The 17947-nt window shown below is 42.1% G+C and overlaps 1 protein-coding gene across 1 annotated transcript in view; it reads left to right on the forward strand.

Moving 5' to 3' along the window:
• The window catches only part of DIPK1C (divergent protein kinase domain 1C), a 77372-nt gene that overhangs the window by 13671 nt on the left and 45754 nt on the right, over positions 1-17947 (forward strand). The gene's annotated exons all lie outside the window — the stretch shown is intronic.

Here is a 17947-nt window from a genome sequence, read left to right on the forward strand (position 1 = left end):
ACCAAACACAGACAACATATTTGCAGCACACTGCTTGCACAGACCCAGGGCCTGACTAAAATACCTTACTTTGCTTTAATGAAGTAAGCAGGAATCATGTAACTTCCAACAGAGAATGGAGGGATATCATGTGCAGACTGGACAGCCCACCTTCTCTGATCTCAGTTGTACTTCTGGCACTTTGTGACTTCCCTGAGTTGTGTGGAGGAGGTTGCGTGATATGGGAGGTGACTGCTCCAGATCAAATTCAGTTTTAATCTCTGTTTTATTACTTGCCAAGCTTCACTCAGTGCCCCAGATCTTATTTAATATAGTTGGGGCCATGGATGAAACTCAGCGGGGCATAAAGCAAAGAATAAGAGCTAGGGCCAACAGGCCATAAATCAGGGAAAATGAATCAACAGGGCATATATCAAGTATGAGCTGGGGACATAGGTGAAGGCTCGGAGGGCTGCATGCGGCTCTGGGGTCGTCTGTTGCCCATCACTGTCCTACAGCATTTTTTGTTTCTAAAAGTTCCTACAGCTGTATTTAAAAAACTTAACAGACTATGTTTGGGATATTATTAACTTTTTTTTAGTCATTTTATCTAAATTTAGTATTAAATGATTTCCAAAATGTCTCTAAGAGAGAAACTGCTTAGAATACACAGATTGAAGCAATTCATGAATTAATCTCTGCAAAATGTAGTACGTGGATTTACAGTCTCTGTTTGAAGAAGAGAAGTTCCCTGAAATAGGTAACTTGTAAAAATATTCATGGAGGAATTATTGTATGAGTGAGTGATAAATCTTTCGCAAGCCCAGTGCGGGAATCTAATCTCTGTCTTTCTTTATTTATGGAATGAATTAAAATATTGTTTCAAGTGGTTAATATCAGCAGAATGACACAAGATGATATATATATATGTAAAGTCAGACATGCCTGGCCATTCTCATTCATGTCATTTTTCACATACTTTTAGCCCATACTGTTCTTCTTTCACTAAATAAATCAGGATGTATTAAACTATTTTGCCTCAAGCTTATCTTGGAAAAACATGCACCAGTAGAGCATAGTAAATGATATTCTATACTCCGGATCAGTGAAGCACATAATTCAGTAGCAGATTAGACAATTTAAACAACTACATGAAAAAGTGTTTTCCTCACCTGTGACCACCTGTCCTGTTGTAGTACAACGGAGGAGGTCCAATGCCCAGGTCATATGTATATTTCATATTATGCAGGTTTAAATGGCTGTGTAAGTCTCCTTTTAGGGCCCACTCTTTTCCAACTTTTTAAATGCTTTTATAGTAACACTTCACATTTAATAGAAAACTTGGTTCCCTGTTATATGGGTGCACCATAGCTGTGAAAGAGTTGCATATAGTGCTTCTACATCAGTTGTGCTGTAAAACAGGAGTGTGGCTAGACTTTTGGGTGGGGTGACTTGCCAATGAGAATGTCTTTGTAACACAAATATGTCTGTTTGTGTATAACTGGATGGCCAGTGCTGTGTCCTTTGATGCTACTAGTTTCAATGAACCTCTGCCTGTCACAAATCGGGATCTTAGCCGCACTTACCTCATCCGCCGCTGTCATATCACGGCTACCTGGGTCCCTTCTGGTCATCTGCAGCATTCCCGTTCTCCACACCTTCATTTGTAAACAAACACATACTGTCTGTCCTGCAGCATGGGCGCGGCCATCTTGGATGCAGTCAGGTGATCATTCCAAACCAACCAGATTCAGAAGCTGTGATCACATGAACTGATCAGCCAATAGTTGTTTGGGACATCCTATTTAAACCTGCTGCTGTGATCTGTTCATTGCCAGAACAACACACTTCTCTCCAGAGGATAGTTCTTGGCTCCAGTGTTCCTGACTGCATTACAAGTGCAGTAATCCTGACTGCATTACAAGTGCAGTAATCCTGTCTGCACTCCTAAGTGCAGTGTTCCTGACTGCATTACAAGTGCAGTGTTCCTGACTGCATTACAAGTGCAGTGTTCCTGACTGCATTACAAGTGCAGTGTTCCTGACTGCATTACAAGTGCAGTGTTCCTGACTGCATTACAAGTGCAGTGTTCCTGTCTACATTTCCAGACTGCTAATTCCCCTGCTATATTCTACAATCAGCACGAACATGAGCAAGAAGTTCATCCAGGCTGCTAAGTTCTGTTTCACTCCTGCTCCAGCTAGTCCCAAGGGTCCCGAATCGGATCAAGAAATTCAGACGACCGTGACAGTTTGTTCTGGCCAAATGGATCCGCTAGGGGAACATACCCCGAGGGAGGACTCTGTCCAAATATTAGCTGAACGCATTGAGAGACAAGAAACTAACCAGGGGCAAATTTTGAGATTGCTGCAGGATGTTTCTACACGTATGGATACCTTGCAGTTATTCCGCAGTCAACCATCCCATACTCCTGAGCCAGTAATACCTGCTTCACTACTTACTTCATCCAGACTCCACCTTCCCACACCAGCTAAATACAATGGCGATCCGAAGAATTGCCGCGGGTTTCTCAACCAGTGTAGTATACACTTTGAATTACAACCCGGAAATTTCCCCACTGCACGTACCAAAACTGCTTATATTGTTTCGCTACTATCAGGGCAAGCTCTGGCATGGGCATCACCGCTCTGGGAAAAATCTGACCCAATTTTATTTGACATTGATAGCTTCCTGTCTACCTTCCGCAGAATATTCGACGAGCCTGGAAGAACAACGTCAGCCGCTTTAGATATTCTGCGCCTTCGGCAAGGGCAGCAGTCTGTTGGCCAATATGCCGTTCAATTTCAAACACTTTCCTCTGAACTATCTTGGAATAACGATGCTCTTGTTGCGGTTTTCTGGCAGGGCCTGTCTGACCACATTAAGGATGTATTAGCGTCTCGGGACTTACCTACAACGCTAGACCAATTGATTACCACCTGCAATCGGGTTGATCTTCGGTTCAGAGAAAGAACTCTAGAAAAGAGGAGGCTGAAACACCCCAAGTTCCACCCTATTCAACGGGTCCGTGTACCGTCTCCTTTCCCTGAAGGACCCATGCAATTAGGCAAAGCACGTCTTTTACCCACCGAGCGAGAACGGCGAGTTAGAGAGAAACTTTGCTTATACTGTGCCAGTTCCGGACATCTGTTACATCATTGTCCTCGTAAGCCGGGTAAACACAACCTCCTAGCTGACAATGAGGAAGTGAGCCTAGGAGTGGCTCTTCGCTCCCCACAAGGCAAGGACTGTATTATCCCAGTCACTCTGAAACACGCTCAAGGCTCCCAATACATTTCAGCCCTGCTGGATTCTGGAGCAGCTGGGAATTTCATGTCTGCCAGATTAGCTGCTGAACTAGCCATTCCACTAGAGAAAATTCCAGTGACCATCTTTCTCTCTGCGGTTGACGGTAGCCGTATTCCAGGGGGTACCATTACGCATCAGACTTCTCCAGTGACGCTCCAAATAGGAGTTCTGCATTCCGAGTCTCTTACCTTTTTGGTCATCCCAGAAGCCACTAGCCCTGTGGTTCTCGGGTTTCCATGGCTTCAAACGCATAACCCCCATATTGACTGGTCGACTCCACAAATCCTGGCGTGGTCTCCAACTTGTTTCGGGTCCTGTTTACAACGTGTTCTTCCACATTGCTCCACCTCTGATAGGGAAGTTTTGCCAGTTCCTTCTGCCTACCAAGAGTTCACAGATGTTTTCAGTAAGCAGGCCGCTGAAACTCTACCACCTCATCGGGATTGGGACTGTCCCATTGATCTTGTTCCGGGTAAAACCCCACCGCGTGGCAGAGTCTACCCTCTTTCTATCCCTGAGACAAAATCTATGTCTGAATATGTAAAAGAGAACTTGGAAAGGGGCTTTATTCGCCCATCCTCTTCACCGGCAGGAGCCGGGTTCTTTTTTGTAAAAAAAAAAGATGGTGGATTACGTCCCTGCATCGATTACCGAGGTCTCAACGACATTACCATCAAGAACCGGTATCCTCTGCCCCTCATCACAGAGTTATTTGACAGAGTCAAAGGTGCGCAAATATTTACGAAGTTGGATCTCCGCGGGGCCTACAATTTGATCCGTATCAGGCGTGGCGATGAATGGAAAACCGCCTTTAACACCAGGGATGGGCACTACGAGTATCTTGTCATGCCATTCGGTCTGAGCAATGCCCCAGCGGTTTTTCAGAATTTCATAAACGAAATCTTTCGGGACTTACTGTACCATACTATTGTGGTATATTTGGACGATATCCTCGTTTTCTCCTCTGGTATCCAGTCCCATCGCAGACATGTTAAAGAGGTCCTCAGCCGTCTCAGAAGGAATAAACTGTATTGCAAGCTTGAAAAATGCACCTTCGAAGTTGAATCCATTCCATTCTTGGGGTATATCATCTCGGGCACCGGTCTCCGTATGGACCCAGAGAAGGTGCAAGCTATTCTTAACTGGCCTCAACCATCTACACTAAAGGCAGTACAGCGATTTCTGGGATTTGCTAACTACTATCGAAAATTTATTCGTGGCTACTCTACTGTAGTAGCACCACTCACCGCCCTCACCAGGAAAGGAGCTAATCCTGCCAAGTGGTCTGAAGAAGCCCAATCTGCTTTTCAACTTCTGAAACAAGCATTTATTTCTGCTCCCATACTGAGGCAACCAGATTTAACCTGTCCATTCTACTTGGAAGTTGATGCCTCATCTGTCGGAGTAGGGGCAGTTCTCTCCCAAAAACCAGCTGATGAGCAATGGCATCCCTGCGGGTTCTTCTCCCGAAAATTTTTACCAGCTGAACGAAATTATGCCATAGGGGACAAAGAGCTGCTTGCCATCAAATTGGCGCTTGAAGAGTGGAGACATTTACTTGAGGGAGCTCGTTATCCTGTCACAATATACACGGATCACAAGAATCTGCTCTACCTTAAAACTGCACAGTGCATGAATCCACGTCAGGCCCGATGGGCACTATTCTTTTCTCGATTCGATATCCATGTCACCTTCCGTCCCGGTTCCAAAAATCGCAAGGCCGATGCTCTGTCACGTTCTATGGTAAAAGAAGAAGATTCCATCATTGTGGATCCACGGCCTATTATCAGCCCACTCAGCATCGCAGTCAGTAGACCCGACAATACACCTCCCCAGGGGAAAACTTTTGTTCCTGAGAATCTGCGTAAAAAATTGCTCCAATGGGCACATTGTTCCAGATTTGCCGGTCATGCTGGCATCCGCAAAACTCAATCTTTCATATTGAGAAGCTACTGGTGGCCTACGCTTCATCAGGATGTTCAGCAATTTGTTTCCGCATGTGGCAGCTGTGCCCAACATAAAAGTTCAAGACAATCTTCAGCTGGTCAACTTTTGCCTCTGCCTATTCCCACCAAACCCTGGACCCATATTTCTATGGACTTTGTTTCCGATTTGCCCAATTCTAATAATTTCAATACCATCTGGGTCATCGTTGACCGATTCTCTAAAATGGCGCATTTTGTTCCTCTCCGTGGACTCCCATCAGCACCTATCCTGGCTCAGTAATTTATAAAGGAGATCTTCTGTTTGCATGGGTGTCCTGAAGAAATCGTCTCAGATAGAGGAGTTCAGTTTGTGGCGAAATTCTGGAGATCCTTGTGCCAAGCACTACAGATCAAACTAAACTTCTCTTCGGCCTATCATCCCCAATCCAACGGGCAAACGGAAAGAGTTAATCAAGACCTAGAAACATTTCTCCGTTTGTACATATCCTCTTCTCAAGACGACTGGGTAGATCTGCTTCCTTGGGCAGAATTTGCTCATAATAATCATTATCACGAATCCTCTGCTTCCACTCCATTTCATACGGTCTATGGCCTACACCCCAGGGTATCCTTGTTTACTCCACTTCCTACAGCCTCAGTACCTGCCTCTGAAGTTTTCCTAAAGAATTTTTCAGGCCACTGGCGCCAGGTACGGGAATCTCTACTTAAAGCGTCCCAACGCTACAAAATTCAGGCCGACAAAAAGCGACGAGCCATTCCAAGCTTGAAACCCGGAGACAGAGTCTGGCTGTCTACTCGCAATCTACGCCTCAGAGTTCCATCTATGAAATTCGCTCCTTGCTTTATTGGACCGTTTAACATCTCCCGAGTCATCAATCCAGTGTCCTACAAATTACATCTACCATCTTACCTCAGGGTACCCAACACCTTCCATATCTCTCTCTTGAAACCACTGGTGCTAAATCGGTTTTATACACCCAAACTGGTTTCTCCTGAAGTGCAGACTGAACATGGTGACGAATATGAAATTAAAGAGATCTTGGACTCTCGGTTTCGACATAAAACCTTACAATATCTAGTCGACTGGAAGGGCTATGGTCCAGAAGAGAGGGCCTGGATCAAAGCTTCCGATGTTCACGCTCCATCTCTCATCAAAAAATTTCACCGCAAGTTTCCAACTAAGCCCCAATCTAAGTGTCCAGTGGCCACTCGTAAGGGAGGGGGTACTGTCACAAATCGGGATCTTAGCCGCACTTACCTCATCCGCCGCTGTCATATCACGGCTACCTGGGTCCCTTCTGGTCATCTGCAGCATTCCCGTTCTCCACACCTTCATTTGTAAACAAACACATACTGTCTGTCCTGCAGCATGGGCGCGGCCATCTTGGATGCAGTCAGGTGATCATTCCAAACCAACCAGATTCAGAAGCTGTGATCACATGAACTGATCAGCCAATAGTTGTTTGGGACATCCTATTTAAACCTGCTGCTGTGATCTGTTCATTGCCAGAACAACATACTTCTCTCCAGAGGATAGTTCTTGGCTCCAGTGTTCCTGACTGCATTACAAGTGCAGTAATCCTGACTGCATTACAAGTGCAGTAATCCTGTCTGCACTCCTAAGTGCAGTGTTCCTGACTGCATTACAAGTGCAGTGTTCCTGACTGCATTACAAGTGCAGTGTTCCTGACTGCATTACAAGTGCAGTGTTTCTGACTGCATTACAAGTGCAGTGTTCCTGACTGCATTACAAGTGCAGTGTTCCTGTCTACATTTCCAGACTGCTAATTCCCCTGCTATATTCTACAATCAGCACGAACATGAGCAAGAAGTTCATCCAGGCTGCTAAGTTCTGTTTCACTCCTGCTCCAGCTAGTCCCAAGGGTCCCGAATCGGATCAAGAAATTCAGACGACCGTGACACTGCCTTCATGATTGTGTGACCTCTACATGCAATGTAAGCCCTTGTTAATCTCATTCATGTTATACCAGTTTATTTTTTTTAACTATCTTTTATAATATATGTTGATTGTAGTTTATTAAAAAAATCAAACACACCTTAACTAAACATATTTAAAAATCCCACATAATCAAAGCCCAAAACCAGAGCCGTAACTTAAAATTCTAGCAACCTGGGGCGATAAGGAAAACTGCCGCACCCTAGCCCTCAATTTTAACCAAATGAATCTTAAATATCAGACACCACCACCCACATTGTGAAATATTGAAACACAGTAAAACATTTACCCCATCATCAAATACCCAAAACACAGTAAACCCCCATATGTTATCAAATCCCCTAAACACAAAATAAACTCCTCCCACATTGTCAAAACCCTAGTCCACATTATACATTCACCCCCCCCTCATCAAATCCAAGAAACACAGGACATTTTCCCTCCCCCTCCACATTATTAAATCCCCAAAACCATACCTCCCACCTGTCCCGATTTTGGCAGCACAGTCGCAATTTGAATGCACCGTTACAGCCGTCTTGTGTTGCATGTGGCAATTCAATTGTTTTATTAAGAGAAAAAAACAAATGTTGTGAGTGCTTATCACTTAATTCCGGAGAAGGCATGGCCATGTCCCAACTGGAAATGTCAAATGTTTGGAGGTATGTTATGTGTAGTTTTGACTAAACATGCTGACCAATTTGTTCTGTTAGGAACAACAGCCACTGAACCGTTTACTTCAGGGCTCATGTGCATAAAACAAAAGATGACAGTTGGGCACATGATATAAATACATTTTTTAGAACACACTCCTAGTATTTACCTCTGCTAAACTATAAAGTAATCCACTACACTCCTTCTTTTTAGACAAGAAATACAATATTATAAGTATGCAATTAAATAATTAGACACAAATATCTTAATTATATTAATTCATTAAGACTATAAATTAAATCTTTGAGGAGGTCTCTATTGCCTTTCAGGATAATGGCCGTGAAACCCTGGGTCACAGGCCTCTGTGTCTTATATTTACTTTGTAGACTCTGGGACTTTCCCAAGTACAGTTGATGGTGTACATTGTTGTTGGGTAGCTGGTGTAGCTACTAAAGTCTCTGGAGTTACGTCTTGTTGAATAGACATTTCTGTGGAAGCAACTTGAGGTTGTTGAACTAACATTTGGCTCTTGAATTGATTCAACAACCTTAGAGGTTTTTTTTATTTGGATTGATGTTTGAGCCTGTGCCCTTTCTCTCTTCTGCTTTAAGGATTTGATTTACATGATAACGCCATAAGCCTTCTACAACACCGACAGTTAACATTAAGGGGCCAGACCTTGAATTGATTTTTACTGGTTGCCATTTGTCCTCCCGATAATGTTGTCCTAACACTTCTTGACCAACATTGAAATTCTAGTCAGTTTTTGATACATATTTTTGTATTGCTTGTTATTGACTTCTTTATGTTTGATCTGGTTTCAATAAGTCCCAATAAAATCTAAGGTTTCTGCTGAGGAGCCTAATTGCTGGAGTTTGTCCTGTAGTAGCATGTTCAGTATTTTGATAAACAAATAAGAATTAGACAATGATGTATTATAGTGTAATTTGCTAGTGGCTCATGGCCTTGATAGCTATCTTGAATGTTTGAACATAATTTTCAGCTAATCCATTGGGCTTCATACTGCTGAAGTCAGTGCTTTATGCCATTACTTTTCAGAAATCTCTGGAATTCTTCTGAAGCAAGCTAACATGCTGTCAGGATCTGCCTTGCTTCCTCTGCAGCATCACCTTAGGATGCTGCTTCATCTCGTCAGCTTCTGCCTCTCAATATATTGGACTTTATTATTGTGTTCATTGAATATTTCTCCATCAATACTACCTCTTATCCACCAGAGGTGCTGCTGTTGCGCTTGTTTCTTCCTACTACTAGGAATTACCTTGCTGCACTAATTACTTACCAGCACCTGATTGTCTCTACTTATACCTGCCTCTCCCAGTTAACCTTGCTCGTCTTTGTTATTTGTTGCCTTCCTTATGGTTTGTTCTTCCTGCTGCTCCTGTGCTTTCGGACTTCACATTCTGCTGCTAAACCACTTCTTCGGATCTCTCTTCACCTACCTTTCTATCTGCGTCTGCAGTATTCCCTGTGCAGTTTCAGCTATATTGGGTTTGTACCCTTTATCTGGATTTTCTGAGCAATAAACACCTTTATGCTTCATCACATCCCGGGGTCTATAGCTGTGATTTATATTGAAGCCTGACAGTATGACCAGCCAAATAGACAGCTTTGGAGCCGTGTGAAAGATCCTGCTTCAAATTTTTTCCTGGGACTCTCACTGCAATTGTTTCCATTTGTTTTCTCCTGCAAATATGTATGCCTTTCAAATGACTGAACATACTCTGCTACAGACACTACAAATGGACATAATTTTATTATGCTCTCAGCTGGCTCAATTTTCTGCTTTAGTCACGGACCCACTCAAGAGACTGTCAGATTTTGTCTCTTCCAATTCTAATGTTGCTGAATCTGTGCAAACACCTTTTAATAGCGCTACCACAAACTTGCATTTAATCATGAACTACTGTCTAACAAACTCCAGGTTTGCAGGTGGTCCACGCCCCCATTTGACTTAAGAGGAGCGGCGGCGAAGAAGGACATACTAATTTTGTCTTTACTGTGCCAGTACTGGACACTTCCTACGAGACTGTCTTTTCCGGAGGCCCCGACAGCCTACAGAACCGTCTTCTGTTTTTACCCCTGCTTCACTTCCCATCTCCAAATTACAGCCTGTTCTGATCCATGGGATGCGGCCCAATCCACCAACTCTAATTTCTGCCGCCATTCCAGAGGTGCCAGTTTCTGCCGCCAGTCCAGAGGTGCCAGCTTCTGTCGTCTGTCCTGAGTTGCCAGCTCCTGTCGCCTGTTTTGAGGTGCCAGCTCCTGTTGCCAGTTCCGAGGTACCAGCCTCTGCCTCCTGTTCTGAGGTGCCTGCCTCTGCCAGAGTCACACTTGTTACAGTTCAACCCCGAGTTACCCCTTGATGCTGTCTGATCCGAGGCTTCTCCCAGTGCTGTCCGAGGCTTCTCTCAGTGCTGTCCGGTCTGAGCTTTCTCTCAGTGCTGTCCGGTCTGAAGCTTCTTTCAGTGCTATCTGGTCCAAGGCTCATTTCAGTGCTGTCCGGTGCGAGGCTCCTCTCAGTGCTGTCCAGTCCGACGCATCTCTCAGTTCTGTTCGGTCCGAGACTTCTCCCAGTGTGGTCTGGTCAGAGGCTTCTACCAGTGCTGTCAGTTCCAAGGGTGCCCAGTCCGGGCCGTCCTCCAAGAGTGCCCATTCCGGGCTGTCCTCCAAGTGTGTTCAGTCCAGGCCGTCCTTCAAGTGTGTCCAGTCTGAGCTGTCCCTTGCCGAGGGTTTCCAGTCTGAGCCATCCCCTGCCGAGGGTCTTCAGTCTGAGCCAACCCCTATCTTTGAGGGGCATCTTTTTCAACTTAATGCCCTTCTGAGGTTTTGTGCTTCACAATTTCCCTCTATGCCTAGTCTCGTTAATGACCCAAAGAGACAGGTACTGATTCTGATATTGCATTTTAGAAGGGAAGCCTTGGAATGGGTAAACCCATTTATTGAGACTAATCATCCCGTCATATCGGACTCGTAATTCTTTGCTGAGGCAGTAATCTGCAGTATGTGACATCTTCCGCTATGCCATCTTGTAGGGCATCTGTACATTTGTCAATGTGATACAGAAGTATCAATGTGTTTCACCCAATCGGTTGAGGCTTACGTTCTGAGGAATGAAGAAAAGACTAAAGAAGAGAGCAGGATCTGTGGTGCCTCAACTTTCCTTTTGCATAATCTCCATTGCCTTTCTGCCCTTGGACGAGGGTTTGTATGCCAGGCCCCTTACGGTATACTTTGATTCAAACTGTTTTAACCACCTTTGGTAATAGGGAATCCGCCCTAAGGGGGGAGGAGTACTGTCAGGATCTGGCTTGCTTCCTCTGCACCATCGCCTTAGCATGCTGCTTCATCTTGGCGGCTCCTGCCTCTCGATATATTGAACTTTATGATTGTGTTCATTGAATGTTTCTTCGGCAGAAACTCTTATCTACCAGAGGTGCTGCTATTGTGCTTGTTTCTTCCTACTACTAGGAGTTACCTTGCTGCACTAATTAATCACCAGCACCTGATTGTCTCTCTACTTATACCTGCCTCACTGTTAACCTTGCTGCTCATTGTTGTTCGTTTCCTTCCTTATGGTTTGCTTTCCACATGCATTGTCAATGCAGATTTTTTCAGGCATCCCATATGTAGAGAATATAGTTCTCAAAATAGCAATCATTTTCACAAATGATGAGACAACTTGTGAGCGTCAGGCCACTTTGAATTTGCATCCACTGCATTCAGAAACATGTGATCCAATTAATATGAACTCTTTACCAAGGAGAGATGAGTCATTCCCAATGGTGTAATGGAGCTGGTGGAGGTGTGTTTTGAAGTTTTTGATGATATATAATTTCTAGGTAAGGCCATAATTTTCAGTTTGCCAAGATAGCCTTTGTACAATAGACTTGTATTAAGCTTGGTAGGCTCTACTACTTTGGACCTACATTAACATCCCTTGACACTTCATCATCACCATTTATTTATATAGCGTCACTGATTCCGCAGCACTGTATAGGGAACTCATTTACCTCAGTCCCTGCCCCATTGGAGCTTACAGTCTACATTCCCTAACATACACACACACAGACAGACAGAGAGAGAGAGACTAGGGTCAATTTTGATAGCAGCCAATTAACCTACAGTATTTTTTTGGAGTGTGGGAGGAAATCAGAGCACCCAGCAGAAACCCACGCAAACACGGGGAGAACATACAAACTCCACACAGATAAGGCCATGGTCGGGAATTGAACTCATGACCCCAGTGCTGTGAGGCAGAAGTGCTAACCACCGTAATGCCCCATGGTAAAAAAAAAGTACACTCTGTAATAAACTATGAAAAGCATAAATTTACAATGCTGGACCTAAATGTATCAACTTAAACAAACTGTTACAAACTCAGCATAGAACAACTAGTGTATCTTATTCATGGTATGTTTCCCAATAGTATCCTATTGGGAAATCTTCATTCATAGATTATTCACAGCATAAGTCCAGGACATGAGCACTATTCAGGTGCTGAAATAAAATATCTTAGTGTGCGGACATCATATTCACAACTTAAAAGTTACACTAATGAATCATGCAATGAATGATACAGACCTCAGTATTGGGGATTCCGTTTACCGTTTCCACGGTCCTCCTGTTATCTCAAGTCCCCTTCTTAGCATGTTATTTTCCTGCCAGCTTCAAACACCACTACAAATCGTGGTAATTAACAGCTTGGCGCATCTGTGTAGTTCAATAGATGTTAGAATGATTTGAAAGCGATTGTGATGTCTATATCCTGTGCGTTCACCTTATCAAGCTTCTTCAGGGATATCGTGAACATGGTGAATAAAAGAATGTGTAGGCTTAAGTACCACCTGCGTCAGTGCAGGTGGCAGGGGAGAGGTAGTCCTTTTTGAAAATCCGCATTATCATGCTTTTAGGTCTTTAAAAAATTGTTCTCATTTTACATCCGCAGGAACTTGAATGACAGATAAAATTATTACACATAGTAAATACTACTATAATTAACAGTTTGATATCTAACTGTGAGTGAATTTCCAACTTTCTATTAAGTTTCTTGACACTGTTCATTTCCATTTTCTGTGTGGTACAGTGTAGGGACAACCCCCTAGGCACATTATGACAATCCCAGCCCACTGTACTTATCTATGCTTATGGTTCTGCTGACATCCATAAGGGTGGGAACTTCGTGTAGAGTGAGCAAGGAAGCTCTTTATTTCACGAGATTACCAAATCTTGTGATACTTAGAGCTCCTCGGCTTGCTCTGCAGTCTGAGTCCTGTCTGGGAACTGGGAGCAGCTATCCGGGAACCCTTCCCCTAACCAGAGCTGGATTAAGGCTCAGGGGGCCCAGGGTATTTAAGACAGCAGGGCCCCTATTATGTAACATGGTTATCATTTTAGACAAATACACAGGCACTTCTGTTAGAAGCACACAGCTCTGCCTTCATAAGCAGTACGTTTTGAAGCGGGACATACCTCCCAACTGTCCTTGCAGTCGGACCAAATCCTGACTAAGTGAGACAGTCACCCAAATTCAGGACTGCCCCACCAGATTCAGGACAGTTGGCAGACTGTCTTGCTCTCTCCTACCTGTCTTGGTCACTTTCACCACTTGTAGCAGCTGGTTTCTTTAGTTCAGTTCCTTCTTGTCTTGATCCTGGAATATTCAGAAAAGCAGCAACTAATCTAAAGACACCAGCAGCCACAGGTGGTGAAAGTGACAAGAAAAGGTAGGAGAGAGCAGGACAGTCTGCCAACTGTCCTGAATCTGGTGGGGCAATCCTGAATCTGGGTGACTCTCTCAATTAGTCAGGATTTGCTTTGACTGGAAGGACAGTTGGGAGGTATGTCTTGCTTCTCACTGTACTACCTGTGAACGCAGAGCTGCGTGCACCTAACAGTAGTGTACACAGTATTGCCTGTGTATTTGTCTAAAATTATAACCATGTTACATCATAAAGGGCCTCTCCTGGCTAAAGTGCTCTAGGCTGGGGGGCCTTAATCCAGCTCTGGGCTAGGGTGTCAGATTGACACCTAGTGCTCTGCTCCTCCTCCTAGTAGCACCCCCCTCATATTATTTGTTTTAGGGTAACCATAAAACAAATAATAACCCTATTAGTATATAGTGCTAAGCAAAAAACAAGCCCTTTTGCTGACAAAAACATCAGTGGGTGTATTTGCTAAACTGTGGATTTGAAAAAGTGGAGATGTCGTCTATAGCAACCAATCAGATACTAGATCATTTATTTAGTACATTCTACAAAATGACAGCTAGAATCTGATTGGTTACTAAAGGCAACATCTCCACTTTTTCAAACCTGCAGTTTAGTCAATATAACCCCAAGTTTTTAAAGCAAAAGGGCTTTTTGCATTTTGATAAATCAGCCCCTATGTTCAGTACTGTAATAGAACATTATTATATAATATATTGGTATATGATTTATACCCATTATAATCAGCCAGGTATGTGTAAAAAAATAAATAAAGTGTTGTAGGAAGAAGGAACATATAAAATGAAATGCAATATAAAGTAAGCTCTGTATTTTGTTGCATTATTTGTTTTCATTATTTAAGATTTATCATTTATAATAAAGTATCACTGGGTTAAGCAACACTAAAATAGCCTCTTTTTATATTGATAAATATATATTGTACCGAAAACCACCCTTTAAGGATGGGCCGCGCTAAAGGGCCAGTTTTGTGTGCTTGCCCCCCGGGCTAAAGTCTGCCAGCCAGCCCCTGCCTGATATACTGTCATAAACAATCTCATTTATTTAAGACTTAAATAAGGTTAAATTAGGCAATATTTTAGGATAAAATGGAAAACTGTAATTTTATGTAGGGGGGTCCTAAAAAGGAAGTAGGATGGACTTTGAAGTCATATTATCCCTGTTTCCACCATGCATTTACAGACAGACCTGCAATCTCAATAAAAGTATGGACAGTTTGATTTCCAATGGGCTGTTTGTTGAAACTCCTGGGTCTTCTTTATCACCTCTAACATAGTGTCTTGATGACACAGAGATCCCTTTTCTTCAGACTCCAAAACAATAACAACAAGGTATACAGAGTATAATACAATCTTAAACTAGGTCCACATTACAGGTTTTTCACCTGATTATTGTGCCAATCACACGATAAACCACTGTTAAGTCTGATATTGCTTTAGTGTGTACGCTCCCACAATCATATTTTATCATACCAAAGCACATTGAATTGTTTTGTTTGATTTTATAACTGGACTAAAAATCTTTATAAATGACGGAATGATGTTGGACAAATTCTAAAGTGTATATGTACTCATGATCAGCAATGTAGGCAGACCTAGAGTATATGGAGTCAATCTTTTCAGCAGATGGTTATGACAGATGAAGAGCACAGATGTGAAGATAAAGCGTGCAAAATCACGTAAGTAAATAACAAGAAATAGGAAAAGGATGATAGGCGCCTACTTGAATAAAAGCACAAAGAAAAATATCAAATTTCAATATCAATATACAAATGTCTATATATAAAAGTCTATCTCTGTTTCAAATCCAGAACAGAAGAGGGACATAGACTGATTTGTAGATGATTTGATCCAAACGTTACTCACAGTACCGTGGATTGTACATATTCTCTCCAGTCCAAATCGGTAAGAAGATCCTTCCAGGGATAAAGACAAACCATTCACCATCCGCTATCCACTAAAACCAAATGTTGTGTGTAATACACTTGTGCTGACACTTTTATCTGTGTGGGTTCTCACCACTGGTGTTTAACAAGATACCCAACATCTGGAGAGAAAAAGAGAAACACACATAGTGTGATACTGTTGATATAATTAAAAAGCATAAACGAGTCTTTCTCAAGGCCTCGTTTATGAGTTGAAATGCGTTGGTGCTTTGATGGGGAAGATATATTATTATTATTTTTCATAAGCTTTACAGAATATTCCTCAAGCTCCAGATCCAGCAGCTCTTATTGCGGACAGGCGCTGTGTGTATTGTGGATGTCTTATATCTTTATATATCTGGTACGGATATCTGTATGTCTATGTATGGAATTGCCAAGGAAGTGTTAATTTTTACACTTTTTTTTAATATGTTTTTAATGTGAGTGGAATAAATATCCATTGATTTTTAATTATATCAGCAGTAAGTATTACACTATGTGTGTGTATCTCTTTTCCTCTCCATATGTTGGGTGGCCCATATCCTGTTAAACACCTACGGTGAGAACACACACGGATAAAAGTGTCAGCACGAGTGTATTACACACAACCTTTGCAAGAAAGTGGATGGTTTGTCTTTATCCCTGGAAGGATCCTCGGTACTGTGAGTAACGCTTGGATCGAACCATCTACAAAATCAGTTTATGTCCCTCCTCTGTCCTAGATTTGAAACAGAGATAGACTTTTTTATATAGACATTTGTATATTATATATATATTGAAATTTGATATTTTTTCTTTGTGCTTTTACTCAAGTAGGTGCCTATCATCCTTTTCCTAATTCTTGTTATCTGTTTAGTGGAGATAGGAGGTGACACAACTTTGAAAGGAAGGGCTGCATTGCTTTTTTTTGTGCCTGTAGAAGTCTAACATTTTTATCACTTTATCTAAAATCACGTAAGTGTGTAAGCATGAATCCCCATGCAGATCAGGACATTTAGTCAGTAAAATTGTTAAAGATATCACATCGGGAGAAATTTTCTGTAGTTTGTGCCTCGCTTTACAGTGATGTCTAGATCTAGTCTGTTCATTCCATCTTCCTTCCCTGGAACTAGCAAGTCAATCTGTATTTTTACAAATCCATTTATATTGAATCTTAAAGACTGCCAAACCAGCCACCCTGAAGACTGTAACATGCAATGTACATGAAACATTATATCCAAATAAAATACAGCATACACAAATAATCAGAATATTTCTAAAACAAACAAAACAATTTCCTTCTGATAAACAATTCACTGCTGGAAACAACCAGCAAAGAGACTACTTGTGTTGTTGACACTCCTCATTACAAGTGCAGTGGCGTAATCTCCTCACAGTAACAGCTCTTATTAGAATTCATGTTTCTTTTTAAAAATAGAATGCAAAGGAAGCTATTTGTCTCTAAACCGGTAAAATTATGGTATATTTCTTCATTAGATAAAATAATCACAATGAACATAATTCTAGATGATTAAACTAAGTTTTATTTACATTTACAGATGATTACATATTTTATGTACTCAATGAAATTACATTTTTTTAAATCTTAAATAATAGTTAATTATTAATTAATTAAACAATTTAAGTTACCTATGGTGGCACAACCATTTTTCTGAAATGTTTCCACCGTGGACTTAAATAAATGATTAATGTACTACCAATTAATCTCTCACTTTGGATTTTAGAAGCATGCAATCTAAATATAAGGATTCTATATTATATAAACTTTTGGGGCCCCATAGCAGATATTTGATGTAGACTCAAGGTTATTAGGGGGGGCTCATATGCCCTCCTCTTCCCTCCCCTCACCTTAATGGTCAGCCACCTCCTCTTCCTCTGCTGTTCTGCTCTGCACCTTACTTCCTGCTCAGAGGGGAAGAGGACATTAGAATGCTGGTTGCACATACAGTGTTGGGAGCTCATTAAGTTTCCTGCTGACCATGGATACTGCAGAAGGAAGCAGCATTGGTGGCAGCTACCAGCGGCCCAGAAGTCAGTGTCCATGAGGAATGGTTGCTACTCCTGCAGTTATGCCAATGGAAGGAATCAATACAATTCTAACTAATTAAAACAAGCTAAATGCTCAGTAAAACTGATTTACTAAAATATATACCTTTAAACTTTGATGGATCTGAATTCACCTCCACCACAACCATGCACATGTGGAGAAGAAAATATATTTTTTTATTCTTCCCATATTGTATTGCTTTATCTCTCTGGCCTCCTTCTGCTTTTCATCAATGTATTTATATCATCCCACGATACACCAAAAAGTACTTCATCATAACAGACCTTCTTTTAAAGGGGCTTGTTATCGGTGACCTAGTCCATCCAGTAACTATGAGTGACCCTGAATTCTTACAATAAAGTTGTATCTTTTTAATACAATAATAGAAAG

Source organism: Mixophyes fleayi, chromosome 5 (genome assembly GCF_038048845.1).
Source record: "Mixophyes fleayi isolate aMixFle1 chromosome 5, aMixFle1.hap1, whole genome shotgun sequence".
Taxonomy (NCBI): Eukaryota; Metazoa; Chordata; class Amphibia; order Anura; family Limnodynastidae; genus Mixophyes; species Mixophyes fleayi.